Source organism: Trichoplusia ni, chromosome 12 (genome assembly GCF_003590095.1).
Source record: "Trichoplusia ni isolate ovarian cell line Hi5 chromosome 12, tn1, whole genome shotgun sequence".
Classification (NCBI taxonomy): Eukaryota; Metazoa; Arthropoda; class Insecta; order Lepidoptera; family Noctuidae; genus Trichoplusia; species Trichoplusia ni.
In genome coordinates this window covers 11,903,138-11,919,835 of record NC_039489.1, presented here as the reverse complement: position 1 = coordinate 11,919,835, position 16,698 = coordinate 11,903,138, and the positions used below count along the sequence as shown (strand labels likewise).

The following is a 16,698-nucleotide window of genomic DNA, read 5'->3' as shown; positions in this document are numbered from 1 at the left end:
CTTATGGTACAAAACCACAAAAACTAACGACTTTTATCTTTTTTGTGCTCCTAATGATTACTATAGTCTTATAATCAAGAACTTTGCAAGTCCGTAAAGGTATATGCACCATATATCATCATCATGCGCCTGTATTCGTCCACAGCTGGGCATAGGCCTTCCCAATTGGATGCCATCGACATATATCTTCGGTTGCTCGCATCCAGCTCCTTTCAACCATCTTACGTACCTAGGTCATCACTTCATCGTACCTGACGACGTCCTACACAAAAACTACTGTCTGCCTACCCTTACAAACAGGCGTGCTAACTCATTAAAACTAACACAATCAATCATATTAAACCTAAGTCACAGCTATGATAAAACACCGATTATTAAGCAATTTAAATATTAGTATTAGCATAAAATTATTAGTTGCATTATCTTTGTCACGACTCCACAATAGATAATAACCAATGCATCGTAGAGTCAGCAGAAATGTGAGCTTTGTAAATTCAAAGAAATTAGTCATAAGTTTGATTTTTAAAAGATATCGGCAGGTTTCAAGTTATTGCTGGTTAAACGTAAAAATAACCTTTGGTCATAACTCATAATGTTTTTGTATTAAAATTTAAGTGTGATTTATTTATTGGCACGTAAGCGATGCAAGTGTTTTGTTTTAATTTAGCTTATTATGAAGCAAGTTACACTTTGGTCCATAATGATCAGTCTTATAATATAATGTATTATGTAAAATATAGTTGTAACTACTGATATCTTTTTCACTAATTTTAGAAAAACAATGCTGTACCCGCGACTTCGACCGCCTAAAATACAAAGTTTTCGTGCTTTTCTAAGAAAATGTTCATTATTACGTCAACGACCCGCCAATAAAACTCTTATTAAAATCGGTCCAAGCATTTAGGAGATTAGCCGGAACAAAAAGACTTAAAAAGCTGAATTTTGCTGTATGTACCGGGTGCATATTCATAGGCATGTAATAAGAACGTACAAGGATTATATCGTTAATGTAATCAGCTTATTAAAAATACATAAATATACTATTCTATTATCAGATATTAGGTAAAGAACTCCTTCAAACATCTAATAATCGAACAAATAAAATCCATTCATATATCTCACTTAAATACACCTCATATGCCTTCAAACCCATCATACAGTCATTAAACTCCAAAGTACGATCAAAAGCCATACAAAAATTCACATACACAATTATTTATCAATTTGACACAATAATAGGCTCACTTACGTACGCATACTCATAATGACTTCAATTAGTACAGTCAAACGCACCTCAAAAATAAGAAAAACTGTTGAAAATCGACCTTAACGCATTGTAATAAGGTATATGTTAATATTGAAAAAGTTTCTATAATTTTGTAACTGAATATTTAGATGGTAGAGAACAGTATTTGACACATAAATTATTTAATACTATATTATAAATTTGAAGGATTAATTCGATTGACTACGATTTTTATGATGACTGTACTCCTGTTCTCGAATGTATATGATTTTGAAATGTTATTTTGTGTTTTGTAATGTAGGTTTGTTATGAATAGTCAAATAGCTGTTCTAATTTTAGTTTAGTTAGTTAACAGCTAGTGTCTGCGAGAAGACTAAAATCTGCCAACGCTCAAATTGCAGATAATAACCCGCAAACAGATATGATAAGAACAACAAAATTAGTTACATACCAAGCTTTACTTAAAATTTCTTAAATTAATCCAATATTAAAGAAAAAACAATTTGTTATTATCTTCAATGACCATGGAGTAAACAGGCTTACAAATGCAAGTCTTGCAACGGGAGTAAAGAATAAAAATCCTCTAAGTTTGCACCGTTTCCAATCAATGTATCATCGAATCAAACAAATACGGATCACAATTCCAATTAAAAAATAAACGACAATCAACTGCACACACTAGTCAACACTCATCACACTAACAAAACTCCTCATTCCCATGAAACTAGAAAATAGGTGACAAGAACATTACCACAATACATTTAAATACCACTCGTCCATTGGTATTATTCCCGTCAGATCCAAAAACAAGGCAAGCTGTCACGACGCATAACGGTGTGATTACTATTCAGTGTGCCTAGGATCATAGACACGGCCTAGCCTAGCTTGAATAGCTGATGGTATCACGAAGACACAACGTACTGTTAGGATTCAATTTGTGATGTTGATTGTTTCGATTTGTCGTACGGGGACACGTTTGTGTATGATGGGTGATATAGATAGGTCTGTAAATACTGTCAATAATGTATTTTCTGTGGAATTTATGGACGTTAGAGGTAGAATAAATTTATTACTTGAGGTTAACAATAATAGTATCGATGAAATGGATAATGATGAAACTAAAATGAAGATTTCTGTAAATTTGAACGAAGAAGATAATTTGCAAGGAAATGAGAAAAATGACAGCTAGGTATCCCATCGCATAGCTGTGGACGATACCAGGAAAACCAAGGACATTATTTATCATAATAATAACAAAGCAAATAAAGACGTCATTAAGTTAAGACATCTTGCGATCATCGCAGAAAAATGATTCACGTCGCCCGTACTTGACCTAGATGCATTCACGCGGCGCACGCGCATACAGTAGGAAATCGTTCCGTTTGCATGTTTTCCTATTCGTTTGTAAATAAGGTATATAATCTTTATTTTACCTAAAATTATTCTTGATTTGAAACGATTTTCATGGTGGAAAATTGTCAGTCTTTATGAAGTTAATGCTTGCAATTTTGTATGTATTCTTGCTTAACTTTAGGATTTCATCATTGTGAATTCAATTTACGTAGACCTAACAGGTTACTCTCGGTTTCAAACTTAGGTATCTAAGAGGCTCTCTAACTGTCCCTTGAAGCACATCTTATTCTTAAACAATCTACCACGTCATTAATAAGACTGATAATAACACATCGTAGGCTTTCAACTCATACATTCACGACGTAAGACACAAACATATCTATAAAACTATGTTAGTTAATATTTACCTTAAAATAAGCTTCACTTGAATGCATGCTCAATAGAAAGCTTCCTTTAAAACTCTTGTTACTATGCATCATCAAATGCAACATGTAAACAAAGGCGTCTTCCTTGTCTCAAACAAATGAATTTTGCATGAAACACTTAGGGTCTACGTGCATCTGGTTGATACCTTCAGCATCCTCAAAACATTATCATTCTGCCCCACAGTTAGGTCATGTCTAGCGTGGCAAGCAGAACCTGAACGGTTCCCATACCATAACACACGAACAGAATTTATTATTAAGGTTTTCCCATAAGTTTTCTATCACCGTTTGAACCTGATATAAATTTAGATTTAAATTGCAAAAGCGTATGTTTCGATACCTGTGCAGACTTAAGTGGGGGTTATCGAGATTCTACTTGAAAGGATTCAATAATAAATCATTTTAATATCGTTTAATAATAAATCCCAAAATTGAGATTTATTTCCCCCCTGTTTTGCTGTAAATATAAACAGATTGCAATCTATAATTCCGTCTACAAATCAAGGAGAAGTAGAAATTAATGGAAGAGCTTCTCATTTAAGTTTTTCAGTGAACAATTTTGCCAATTATGACGGAAAAAAGAACACTTACGAATTCTACAACATTTAGGTTTTTTTTTAACTGAAGTCTCTATAACAAATTATCTCCTAGCGATCAACACAGTCTAACATCTTAACATAACTAACGTCTGAGTAATATGGATGTCCAATGTTCAAGTTTTAACTATCTTAAATAAAAGTCAGCAAGTTGTTCACGTATTTTTACGATGGTAGGCCGGTCGGGACATGTTGCGCCTACGATAAGCGTGGGTGAACAAGTCGCAGGTTGCGAATTCGATTCAGAATTTTCGATTTTATAAAGGCTAAGGTATAATTAAATTGTAATGATTAAAGTATGAAATAGAGGCTGAACAGTAGAGTACACAGAATTGTAATTACGGAATCTACCAGGTGCGTAAGTAATTGGAATTTTAGTTTTCTTATCTAGTTCTTTTAAATCTACAATCAAGTTGTAAAAAATATCAGCCTAGCTGAGCACAACGAATTTAATAATATTACTTTTTTTATCTATAGCACTTCCTACTAGTTGGCCTATTATAGGCCTCCCCAAATCTTTCCACGATTCTCTATCCCGAGCCATATGAAGACACAAGAAAACAAACGATATGCAAACCTTTAATTTGTACATTTATTTTCTTATTTACTATCGTATTCAAAATCTAAACTAGAAATGCAATCCACATGTACAATATTTAAGTAAAGTTTACGACAAAATTATAACAATTTGTGTATAATCAATGCAAAATTGTCACTTTCCTACGCATGATCCCGTTGGCGGTATTGCAAAACAGCACCTGCGCTGTCGGTGACACACCGGTTTAACGAATGAATAACAATAATTAAATAAACTATAAATACTCAGTGAAAAAAATGGTTTAACTGTTAATGCAATAAGTGGTGATGTTCGAGCAGAAATAACTGATGAAACGCAAGATAATGTTAGTGGTCATGAGAAAGATTGTGATGAAGATATGTAAATAGGATATTTAAAGGATAATATAGTAAAAATATGCTCATACGAATAAATGGTAAGAGGAGAAATAACGGTTGAAATTCAGTATTCAAGCGTAAGCGTTTTATAATATTGGGAAAGATAGAGCAGCACTATCGACAAACCAAACAAAATTGAAACTGTACATTATTACAACTCGAATAAACCCTACATCAAAATTAAATACGAGAAGATTCCTTTTTAAATGATTCAACAACATTGAGTAACTCAACAGCAACTACATCTAAAATATTACCTACATCCCGTAATTTCCCCGATATAGAACCTCCTGCTTGACCTCCACAACCCTCATAAAAGCCACGTTTTCTTAGTCCCACATTATCAGTTGACAGCATTTAGCCATCCACACAATATAGGATATTAAATGACAACTACTAAACAACTGGGAAGATGAGATCTATATTTAGAACTTTAAATTGATATGCTTAAATGAATATGGTTCGAATCAAGAGCAGTTGTTCGAATTGACGAATCGTGAGTACATTGAAACTAGGCCAGCCTTGATAGATGACCGGACCTGTCTAACTTTAATTAGAGCTTAACACCACCATTTAAGGCTTTTGGATGGATAGCTTGAATATATTAAGGAATTATTTATTACGGAATAACGATTCCAAGTTATATCGAATTTATAATTAAGTATGAGTTTCGTGTTTTGATTTGAGTTGTCTGATTATGAATTAGATTAGGGTTTTATGGGTTTTTTGGAAACCTTAGGCTTACTATGGAAGTATCTATATCAATAATACTTTTTGCTGTCTATTCTAAATTACACTACATTGTTATATGTTCTTCACGATCAGCAATTTATTTGGTGAACAGGTTCTGTGATGACATAACACTCATTACAACCACACCTTCTTTATGTAATTGCTTAAATAACGACCAACTGTTAAGGAGAAAAGATTTCAAGAAAAGTATTTTAATCAATAAACAAATTGAATCGAAAAACAAATTGAAATATAAACAACAACAATTATTACTAATCAAAGATCAATACGACACAATTTCAATTACAGCAACACTTAACAGACATAATACAAAACAGTACATCAAGCATTACGCAAGCCAAAGACTTGACAGACATTCAGACAAACATACAAAAACTGAAAACAAACCTTATTTTTATAATAACTATCGTGAGACTGATTCATTATTAAATGATGTAACGGTTTACTCACGCGTATTTATCGGGGTAGCCCGACTAGTTTCGACGAGTCGAACTCGCTGAGTTCGACTCGCGATCCCGCCGCGTCTGCTCATGATTAAGGACTCCGGTTGGGTCCGAAACTAGTCGGGCTACCCCGATAAATACGCGTGAGTAAACCGTTACATCATTTAATAACAAACCTTATAATAGAGGTGTAGAGTTTAAAATTGAAGATATAGAAAATTAATATAATGTTGTAGATGTAAAACAGCTTTATGTCATTGCAATCGCCTCAGAACTGATATTTAACGACTGTTCCATTATTTATATGTAGGAGATTAGAATTATGTTGGTACTCTTATGAAAGCAATTGTTTTGATGTATGGTGTTACTGTGTAGTTGAAACTGCAATTGTTTCATACATAACTTCTTTTATAACACTGCATTTATCTTATTCCGTAATTCAAAATCTTAAATTATGGAAATATTTTTAATGTCATGCCTGTTTTTTTATTTATACCACATTGTTCTGCGAGGCTCTTTAGCTTGTAAATAATGAACACATCTAGCTAAAAGTTAAATTTTCAACAGTAACATAAAAAATAAATATAAATAATTTTACATCGTCCCGACAGACAGAATTGCAAGCATAAATAAAAATACCTTCACCAACGTGCTATTGACAAAACCATCAACTGAAGCTAAAATAGAAACATTGGGAAACATTCAAACTGACCAAGTATCAATAATCCTAACAAAAGAGGATAAGCCCAACTACAGTAATTTAAAAGAAATAAAGAAACAGAAAAGCGGAGAACAATGTAAGAAGCATGTTTTATTTAAACCAGGAAATAGTATGAACACAATATAGTTATAGTAAGTGATTGTATGCAGTACGATAGTATCTTAGTACAAGAAGTAATAAAGACGCCTCAGTTAAATCTAGCTTTAAAACAGGAAAACTGTGGAGAGTTCTATTATCTTTGAAAATAAATATACTGTTGAAGAAAGTTTTGGCTTTTTCTAAAGTACTTGTTGTTAACAATGGTATAAACGAGCTCGGTTAAGTATTTGGAGAATATTACAGAATGGGCAACAATTTTATTGAAAAGCTCTTCTTAAAGTCTTTTTGTATGAAAAGACTTTTTGTCTGGTTGAAGACATACAAAATCTTCAAGATTATCCATTTCATTATTATATTTTATTGTTTTATGTTTGTATAGTCGTATTGTTCTTGGGTTAATACTGTTAATGCCTTGCTATCATAGTTCTACCTACCTATTTCAGAAGAAAAAAGATTTTTGAAAAAAATGAAAATTATTTAAATTCTTTTCCTGTTATTGATGCTGAATTTTTCAGCCTAATATTGATGAAAATTTCACCATCATGATTTAAAACAAGACGAATATCATCCAAGTCTTCCTGAGGGCGTTGCAAGTGCTGCAACAAACCGTCTAAAAAAACTTGCTTAAGGTATCGAGAACCAGTTTCTTTCATATAATATTCCTAGTTCAATATTAATGGAGTCTCAACGACTTTGTCCGAGTCAAGTCGCAGTACATTGCAGTATTGGAACCGGTTTGGAACCGCTTCTGCCGTTGCCCACTGCGAAAGTTCATACGTGTATACTGTATAGCTTACTATAATGTTGTACGTAATACTATAGTTTAGATTTGGTCCAAGTTACTGACTTACGGATGGTGAAATTAAATACCTGATTTGCTTTATTGACCTCTTGGTTGAACAAACTCTTTAGAGGTTGTTTTTATCAACAGACCAAACAATTCTTGCCTTAAACGTCTTTAAAATCCTTTGACTTGGAATTAATGGGTAATATGGTCTATAATGCTCAAACTTCAAATAGGAGAAAGACACCTGTGCTCGGCAGTAGGACGCATATAGGATTGAATGATGATGATGGCCCACTAGTAAATAAAGACTATTTTTGGAATAACTTGAATGCACTCAAAAATACTAACAAGTGGAGTTTCCCCATACTTAAATGAAATGGACTGAAAATTAATGGAAAAGCTTAAATAAAGTAGCCGAGTCTCACACAAACAATTGTTCAAAAGCTCATCGCTCTTTACTTCAATTTCTACGTCAGACAGTAGCTAACCCTGAAGCCTGCTATTGCCTAGCGAATTATGTTCGGTCTAACTTACTACGTCACACGTTTTATACGTTTCGTTGGCTTGATTTTAATGTAGGACCAAGGAATCTTCAAAAGCTTCACATACATCGAGTCTTGGTTGAAAATTCTCAAAATATTTTTGGTCAAATATTCCCCTAAATCGGTAAAAGGGGGTTTTTGCCAATAATTTAGTACTTCATGTCATAGTCACTAAGTAATAGGACACTTCAAATCGTATTGCGTATACGTACGTAAAAGTCCTTATTGATGTTTCAGAATATGATTTTATTTTTAACTAAATCTGGTGAGCCTGAAAGCACACCCAACGAAAATTTTGTTGCAAAAACTGTCTCTAAGATTGAAATCTACAACAAGCATACAAGCAATGTTTAATATTATCCAATAAACATAGTAGATTATGAACACCAAGAACATGTAACACATACTATAGATTATCATACAACGGGTACCCATCCAGTCTACAGCCGCGGTAGCCTTGACCTAAGATGCAGTGACTACGCAGTATCTAATATTTATTGTCGATCATTATAATGTACTATGAATACTATCAGTGGTACACAGTAGATCCTTTGTGGTCAATATTGTAAGCCTTTGAACTGATTTTTCCTGCTTCATTGGTTGATTTATAAATAGACGCGTGGCATTATGAACTTTGATCTGAGAGTCGACGCTGACCCAATATTCAAACTCAATTGATTGGTGATTTTGTTTTCGAGATAGTAATGTTGTGCCAAATTATTAATTGACATTAAATAATGATATTTTCTGATTATTATTGATTTAATTTATAGAGATCGCTGATCAAATGTTATTGGGGCAATTATGTTTTTATTTATAGAATGTTGCCAATTTCGATGAGCACTTGACAAATCGAATTTTAAACATAATTGTACATTTTTACACCCTTTATATCAATAATATTTGCAATTACAACTACAATATTAAACGATTACGCAAAACGATTTGTCATTTAAAAATCACAGCGAATGTAATAAAATAATTATCTTCTGCAAACAACTAGGATTCCCACACTATTATTACTAAGGTACCGTCAGCAAAAAAATCCAACGACATTCACATTTACGAAACACTCAAACAGCATTCTAAAATCTATTCCTAGGAGATATAGTCATGAAAACAAGGGTCTCTTGAAAAATCACTAAAAGTACAGTATGCTGAATCTCTCGAACAAATAAAATTTCTACGTCATAAATGTGCCATTTTTATGTCACTACTTCTTCTTGCATAAATCGATGTCGATAAGTTACGGAAAAGCTTAATTCTGGCTTTTTATTCAATATGAAAATAGGTGCTACAATCATATATTTTTTTTCAATACAAAAATGTGTATTTACAAAAAAAGACAATAAACAACAGATGTCAATTTTATTTTCTTTTAATCAACTGTCTTTTATAATTAACAGCTCTTACTTGACAGGTCGAAAATGTATCTGGAATTAAGTAAAAAGCAGACTTAATTCACATCTTTTGTAAAAGAAGCAATACATAAACAAACAAAAGATCAATATACAATTTCAATCATTTTATTTTCACTTGTTTAGTCAGATTTAATCATAGGTTTTTGTTGCTGACTGTACTTGCAGTTGTTGACTACGATAAAATATTTCATATTGCAAAATATTGTAAGTGGATTATCAACACTTGACTGTTTATCAGTTTCACTGACTCACATCTTTGAGTGTTAACTTATTAATATTATTGTGTTCCTTTTATATTTACCTTTTAACTTTTATTTGAAAGATTAAAGATGTTTTTGAGTAACAAAGTAGTTGATACTAGCTTTTATATTGTATGACTTTACAAAAAATATTAGTCACAAAATTGTTATTTTGATGTTGACGAGAGGCCTATCTCATGCACGAGATAGCGTAGGTCTCTGATGCACAAAGATTTAACAACGTCAAGATAAAAAAATATATATAGTTTCTCAAAATGTTTTCAAAAAAGGTAGTCTTCTGATGCAGCCTAGGCACAGGCGAACAGGCAATATAGCCTCAGTAATAAGGTTCCGATTTGAACCTTTGAAAACGTAATGTTTAAAAAATATATTGAATGCCTACTTTGTAACTTTGTTTTAATTAGCAATTAAACATAGTAATGAATTGACTAACAAATCATATTAAAACAATGAATTACTAATACGCAAATTATTTTAAACTGCGTTCCTATTTGAACTTTTAACCTACACCAATCCACGGTCATCGTTCTAAACTTTGACATTAAGAGATCACTTGAAACAATAATTATAACATCTGATTACAATAATTACATAAACATTATCAAGACAAAACATTGGAAACTTGACCTTACAATTAATAAATCATTGTTATTTATAACAAGTGTAACAATTATAACAATTAACAGATATAATTGTTGTGTTAAGATAAACACTTGCAATTTCATTAACAATATTAAATTATTTATAAACTACTCTACATTATAAGGAAAATGTTACTACTACGCATATTAATTCAATGAAATTTATTTGTTAATATTTGTGGCTTTGAAATATAATTGTTATTGTTTCATGTTTTGGTAAATATTTATGCGATTTTGATTATATTAATGTACTTGAATGATATCTACAAATGTTTACTTCCACGTATCAATCAATATCTCTGACAATTTTTTGTCTAAGTCATGTCGGTTCATGGTTACTACCATGTACAGGTTGGGTTTGAAACTAGTCGAGTAATCCCCCGTGACAAATGCAGGTTTTCTAAAAAGCTAGGACGACTGAAAATCACATGTGAGAAGACACTTAGATGTATTAAGATACCTAAATTACGCGGATTATTTATCCGCGGTTTTTTTTTTAATCTTTGAGTTACTAGACTTTTTCGTGATATTCATCCTAACTCGAAATTGCTTTAACCTTTCTGCTCATACTTCCGTGATTAGTCAAGATACATAGGAAGACAATATTTGTGAATTACTTAAAAGTATTGTTACCAAAAGCTACATTTTTATAACAACGAACCTAACGTCGGACAGAATTAAATTCATAAATTGCTTACTTTTATTAATTTGAAAACAGACTCCGCACACATCCCTGTTGGATGCGACTTAACAGTATTTCCCCTTTACCCAACACAAGTAAAGAAATTCAATACCCACAGTTAGAAAATCACAGTGCAAGTACCTACATAATAAAACCTTCAGTAAATACCAACAAAGATCTCATAATGAGCCAAGTATATGACGCAACAATAACTGCACTCTTAACATGACATTATGCCCATATACATTTATACATACTTATAAATGTACACACATTTGTGTATACATATAAATAATGTTACAAAGAGATAATTTTACAACTGGCTACTACGCATGCGCGAGAGATAAGGTCGTATTGTGCTATTGCGCTTAAGGGGAAGCTGTTTTTGTAATGTTTTTGTTTTGATCAGGTGGATGTGTTTTGTTTTAAAATTTGTTTGTGTGGATGTTTGGATGGATCTTTAAAAGGGATTTTCTAGTGCCTTTTAAAGTAATATTATCGCAGTTTTATTGGTATTAGATACTTTTGTACTTGTATTTTTAGTAGACATAAAGCTTGTCTTACAACTACTTAATTTGGTGATGATGTGATGTCAACAATTTTATTTTTCAGTTTTTAGTCTTATAAATATTTGCCCACGTACCTAGTCGTCATGCCCAATGCAATAATAATTAAAAATACAAAGTTGTTTGTTGCCTACACATAACTAAACTGAATATTCTGAGACATGTAGACGCTTCCTGCTTAGGCAAAAACAATGATTCACGCGCTAATTACTAACTACATTTACTATGAATGTAAAACAAATAACATATATTTATAAGATGATAGGGATGTCCCAAGCATGCATAAATTATAAGAGTTCCATAATATGACAAGGGTTAAAATCGAACTTTTAAGGCTTTGTCTCTCGTCTCTCACCTAAGTGTACTTATTTCTATTTCCAGCATAACAAGGACTAATAAAATAAGGTTAAGCATCTTAGCTACAGTCATTTATTTGATGGTTAAGTATTTTCTTTAGACAAATGTTTTACTTTAGTTTATTTGTACAGAACCTCTAAGTATCGCGTGGTAGACTCACATTTGACGTCTTTTATCACATGGATGTTGAACATCCATGGATGCCACTTGTCATCCACCATAACAAGTCCTGTTGGCAGGATAATAAGCGAACTGTCACCACACAAGTAATTATTGACAATTATTCTTGTATTAATTATATTATGTTATTATTGCAATCTACAATTTAAAGTTATTCACATCAACGACTTTGTTTTATGCTGTACATGTTATGGTATAATTATTGGGTTTTAATGCTTAGATTGTGAGTATTAAAATTTATTTAAGGTTTTCAGAGCTATAGGTCTCCATTGTCACGTATTTGTGAATTATGATTCGAATGTTGAGTAATTTAGTCTTATTAAACATATAAATTAATATTTTATTAATAAATAATATCTTCATGTTCTATTCTTCTAAAATAACAATAATATTATGACATGAATAGATTTTTATTATTCTTAAAACTTCGAGGTGTATGAAAAAAATATATTTTTATTGCTTGTTCTTCCCTTTAACATAAAAATAAATAAAACAAAATATAAACTGACAACACTGTTATCGGAGGAAGCCGAACCGTATAACGATAATAAATTTTAAAATGTAAATATCAATTATAAATTATTTTCCTATAAAATAAACCTACATGATACTCGTAAACTCGGAGCTAACAACCAAGTCTTAGTATGGGTGACCTCGTGAAAATGTAATAAAATATTAGAAATTCTTAAAAAAAGAGGAAGTCGTACCTAGGTTAAGGTACCACCTATGATATACTCCTTAGGTAGTATAATATAGAGTGAAATGGTTAAAAAGGAAAATATTACAGGTAGCGTCTTGAAAAAAGAGCAAATATAAATTACTGAAGCTAATTTTCATCTGCATTTTCTTGTTAACGTAACAAAATGAGTATAGAAGTATAGATTCACAGCTTTTGTGTTATCAATACAGTACCTAAATATGCACACGCATACAAAGCTCTTTAACTCATATTAACATGATCTCATAGCTTATCTCATATTTTAAAAGTGTAATAAATCATCTGAATAAATAAACTACTAAAGCAGTACAAACAAAAATTTCGAAACAGAAATACAAAAACAAATTGCTCAAACAAAACAATTTCACTACAGAGCAACACTATTGTTAGTACCCAAATTATAGATTACATAACAAACATTACGAAGCTACTGTAAAATTATGAAACAAAAAGTATTGGAAACGCCAATGTTATTCCAATATTGCATTAAACCGACGCGGGTCGATTACCACTATGTCTTGACCACATAATATTATATTTAACATAGGTACACCGCAGGACCGTTTGTTGGAGACGACAAACTGGTAACGTGTAGTGATGTGCTTGGTTAGCGGAGTGAGATATCGATAGTTTTCGAGTTGGAGGTGTCGATAAAATTTCGTTTTCAAAGTTTTTTATAGGTAATTCGCAAATTATAGGCTGAGTGCGAGTTTGAGTGATCCTCTAATGGTTGTCCTGAGTCTGGCTGTCTTTGAACTTGAAGGTTTTTGAAATCCCTTGCGACACAATGACAAATAGCAAATTCACTGCTGCAATTCTTTTAACATAAATAAATAAAAAATACTTTTCATGTTACAATACAAAATACAAAATAATGATACTTTATTTATAGATCATACATACATCTCTGAAACTTCTGCTTATTGTAACTGCGCAGATCTATATACATCTTAAAAATTAAAAATAAAAAATTAACCGATTTGGTAATTTGGTCTGAAGTCTCTTACAATAATAAATTTCCATATCCGTTATTATCGATACGATTACGTTGCCAATGTAATAGATCGATATCGATAAAAACCTAACACCAGCAATACGCGTTGAGAGGATGCATTAAAACCGATGGTAGATTTGATGTGCGCACGCGCGTCGAAATACAAGTTGTAATATAATACGAGTGTATTTATTGCGTTTGCGCAGCTTCGAGACAGTTGTCGGACCACCGGGCTTATGATTGGCGCGGTTTGTTTGTTGTCTTTAACTAATGTTTTAAGATTACGAATAGGTATTGTAAGAGTTAGGTTTAATGAGGTGTTACCTTGACGTTGGTGTAGAGATGGTTAAGTGGTAAATAGGATTCAGATTGAGGTATTAGGGTTTGGAGGAAGTGATAGAGCTTTTTAATTCGATGGCGATTTTTATTATTAATGTTGATTTGATACGGAACAGAATCTGTGAAGGAACGCCCAGAGAATTGCATTGTAAGAAGGAGGGATTTTTTCTTTATATGCAAAAAATGCTAAAGGAGTTAGATAGTCAATAGATATTGTTTCGAGTGCGGTTTAATTGAATAATAGCAGATATTTTGTAAAAAAAAAAACTATTTTTTTTGTTTATATTTTATATTGACAAATTACAAATAGACATCATTGGCCTAGCCTTTGCCAAACTATGTTGGGGTCGGCTACCAGTCTAACCGGTTTCAGCTAAGTACCAGTGTTTTACAAGGAGCGACTGCCTATCTGACCTCCTCAACCCAGTTACCTGGGCGACACGATACCCCTTGGTTAGATTGGTTGTCAGACTTTTCAAGCTTCTGACTACCTGTAACGACTGTCAAAGATGTAAGAATAACAGCCCGGACCCACAATTTAACGTGCCTTCTGAAACACGGAGGAACTCTTTATGACAAAGATGGTCACCCATCTACGGACCAACCGCTTCAAGCGTAGCTTAACCTGTGATCGTTTCACTTCTGCGGTTATAGCTTAGCCACGAGCTAAGCTATAACCGCAGCGAATAGACATAAGCAATATTCGTTTTTAAAGATACCCCGATTCGGAACAGGCATTTGTGGATCACGCAAATACTTGTATTACGCGGGGATCGAACCTCCGACACGTTGTGCAAAGTGGGTTTGACGTGGTGCTATTACTACATATTAATTTCAAGACAGTTAGGGTCTATAAACTTATCGGTAATCAAACGACCTCATCTAAAAATTAACTACCATCTTAACTACCAGTTAATTAATTTCACAAATTACAATAAACTTTTCAACTTCCAATATTAATTAAGAGTGCCATTAAGTTACGCGGGGATAGTTAACCCTGTGACGTCACATCCCGTTAGGCGATGGCTCGATAAATCAAAAGTTAAACGCTGGCCAACTTGTTGTACCTGAACGTTATGCGGCCGCTTCAGTGAGCGTGTCACACCGTTTTGTAATCAGTTCTCGACGACACGAAACGAAACACTTTACCATCGAATCCAAAATTAACTATACGGCAAAAAAAAACATATCAAACGAGCTTAATAAGTAATCAATGGTAAGTAAGTATCAACGGTAACAATCTTGCTTAAACCATCAAGTTTCAAAATGTATGGTATCTGTAATGAAAGACAGCTGCTTGCTAAACCAAAACTAAACTCTATTATTTCAGAAAATACGTTTCAATTCTGCTTTTCATCTATACTAATATATAAAGCTGAAGAGTTTATTTGTTTGAACGCGCTAATCTCGGGAACTACTGGATCAAATTATTTTTGTGTTGAATAGACCATTCATCGAGGAAGGTTTTAGGCTATATACCATCACGCTGCGACTAATAGGAGCGAAGATACAATGGAAAATGTGGAAAAAAAGGGGCAGGTATAAATCATAACTTATATCTTCTAACCACGTGGACGCAGTCGCGGGCAACAGCTAGTTGAAATATAAAACAAAAGTAGATTTACTACTAAAGACAAAGTTTTGCAAATATTAGCAACTATAACAAAAATATGATACGCAACGGTGTGATAGGCACCCAACTCAATGCTATGTTAGCTACCGTCTTTACGAGCACACTTTAGAGCAGTTAAGTAGATGTACTTTGTGTGCAGTAATTCTAGACGATTTAGGTGCCCTAAACACCATGAGGCCATGTACAGTCCGCAACAAAAATCAATTAATAACCTGCTCATGTGTGAGTTAGTCAGATCGCGACGTTAGGCAAAAAAGAATAAAAAACTATTTTTTGCAGTGAAACCAAAAAAAATATTAACATTCAAATTGCTGTTTTTTATTTTTGTCAAAAAAATATAAACAGAAATACATTATCTGTGAATATTTCGACTGTCAGGTTTATGAGACACAACCAAGTGACAGAAATACGGAAAAATCTGTTTTTCATATTACCAGAACCTTTTTTGTAAAAACTGAGTTATCTGTACTTATCATGTCATGCATAGAATATTATATCGTTACTACAAAAAAGCAGTAAGAAGTTTCGAAAATCTGAAAGTTGTTGTGATTTTTTATGCAGACCATATTTAGCTATGATTTAAGCAGGCTCTGTTAAGTTTATTGTTTACATGCCTGTAACAGTGAGAGGAATAATTACCTTTTAGTCTTAGGATACTTTGTTTAAATAGATGAGGTGTGTGTAAATAGTTTTAATAGTCTTCTTACGGCTTTAAAATATGGACCATGGGGCCGATAACATGAACTTTAACAAGCACTTTTATTAGCGCCATCTTTTGATAGCAATTGGAACTATAGACCTGAGAAATAATTCAATCCACCAAACATCATCAATGATGGAATAATTAGGTAAGCGAAAGATGACTTAAGAACCTAATTAATTTCAAACGCAATAGTTGATTATAATTCGAGAAAATAAATAGTTCTATTAACCCATGCCAAACCAGGTTAAATCCCGCAAAAAATAATTGCGCCGTTGAATGTTATAT

General features: G+C 32.7%; 1 protein-coding gene and 1 long non-coding RNA gene across 2 annotated transcripts in view; both read right to left on the bottom strand.

Annotated features, from left to right (window-relative positions):
* LOC113499458 overlaps nt 1-16,698 on the bottom strand; it is a 125,775-nt gene that overhangs the window by 80,526 nt on the left and 28,551 nt on the right. The gene's annotated exons all lie outside the window — the stretch shown is intronic.
* LOC113499459 lies at nt 856-12,372 on the bottom strand. The gene is made up of 2 exons (XR_003401110.1): nt 5,947-12,372; nt 856-5,714 (listed from the first exon to the last, which is right to left on the bottom strand). It is a non-coding gene; the product is annotated as an uncharacterized LOC113499459 (long non-coding RNA).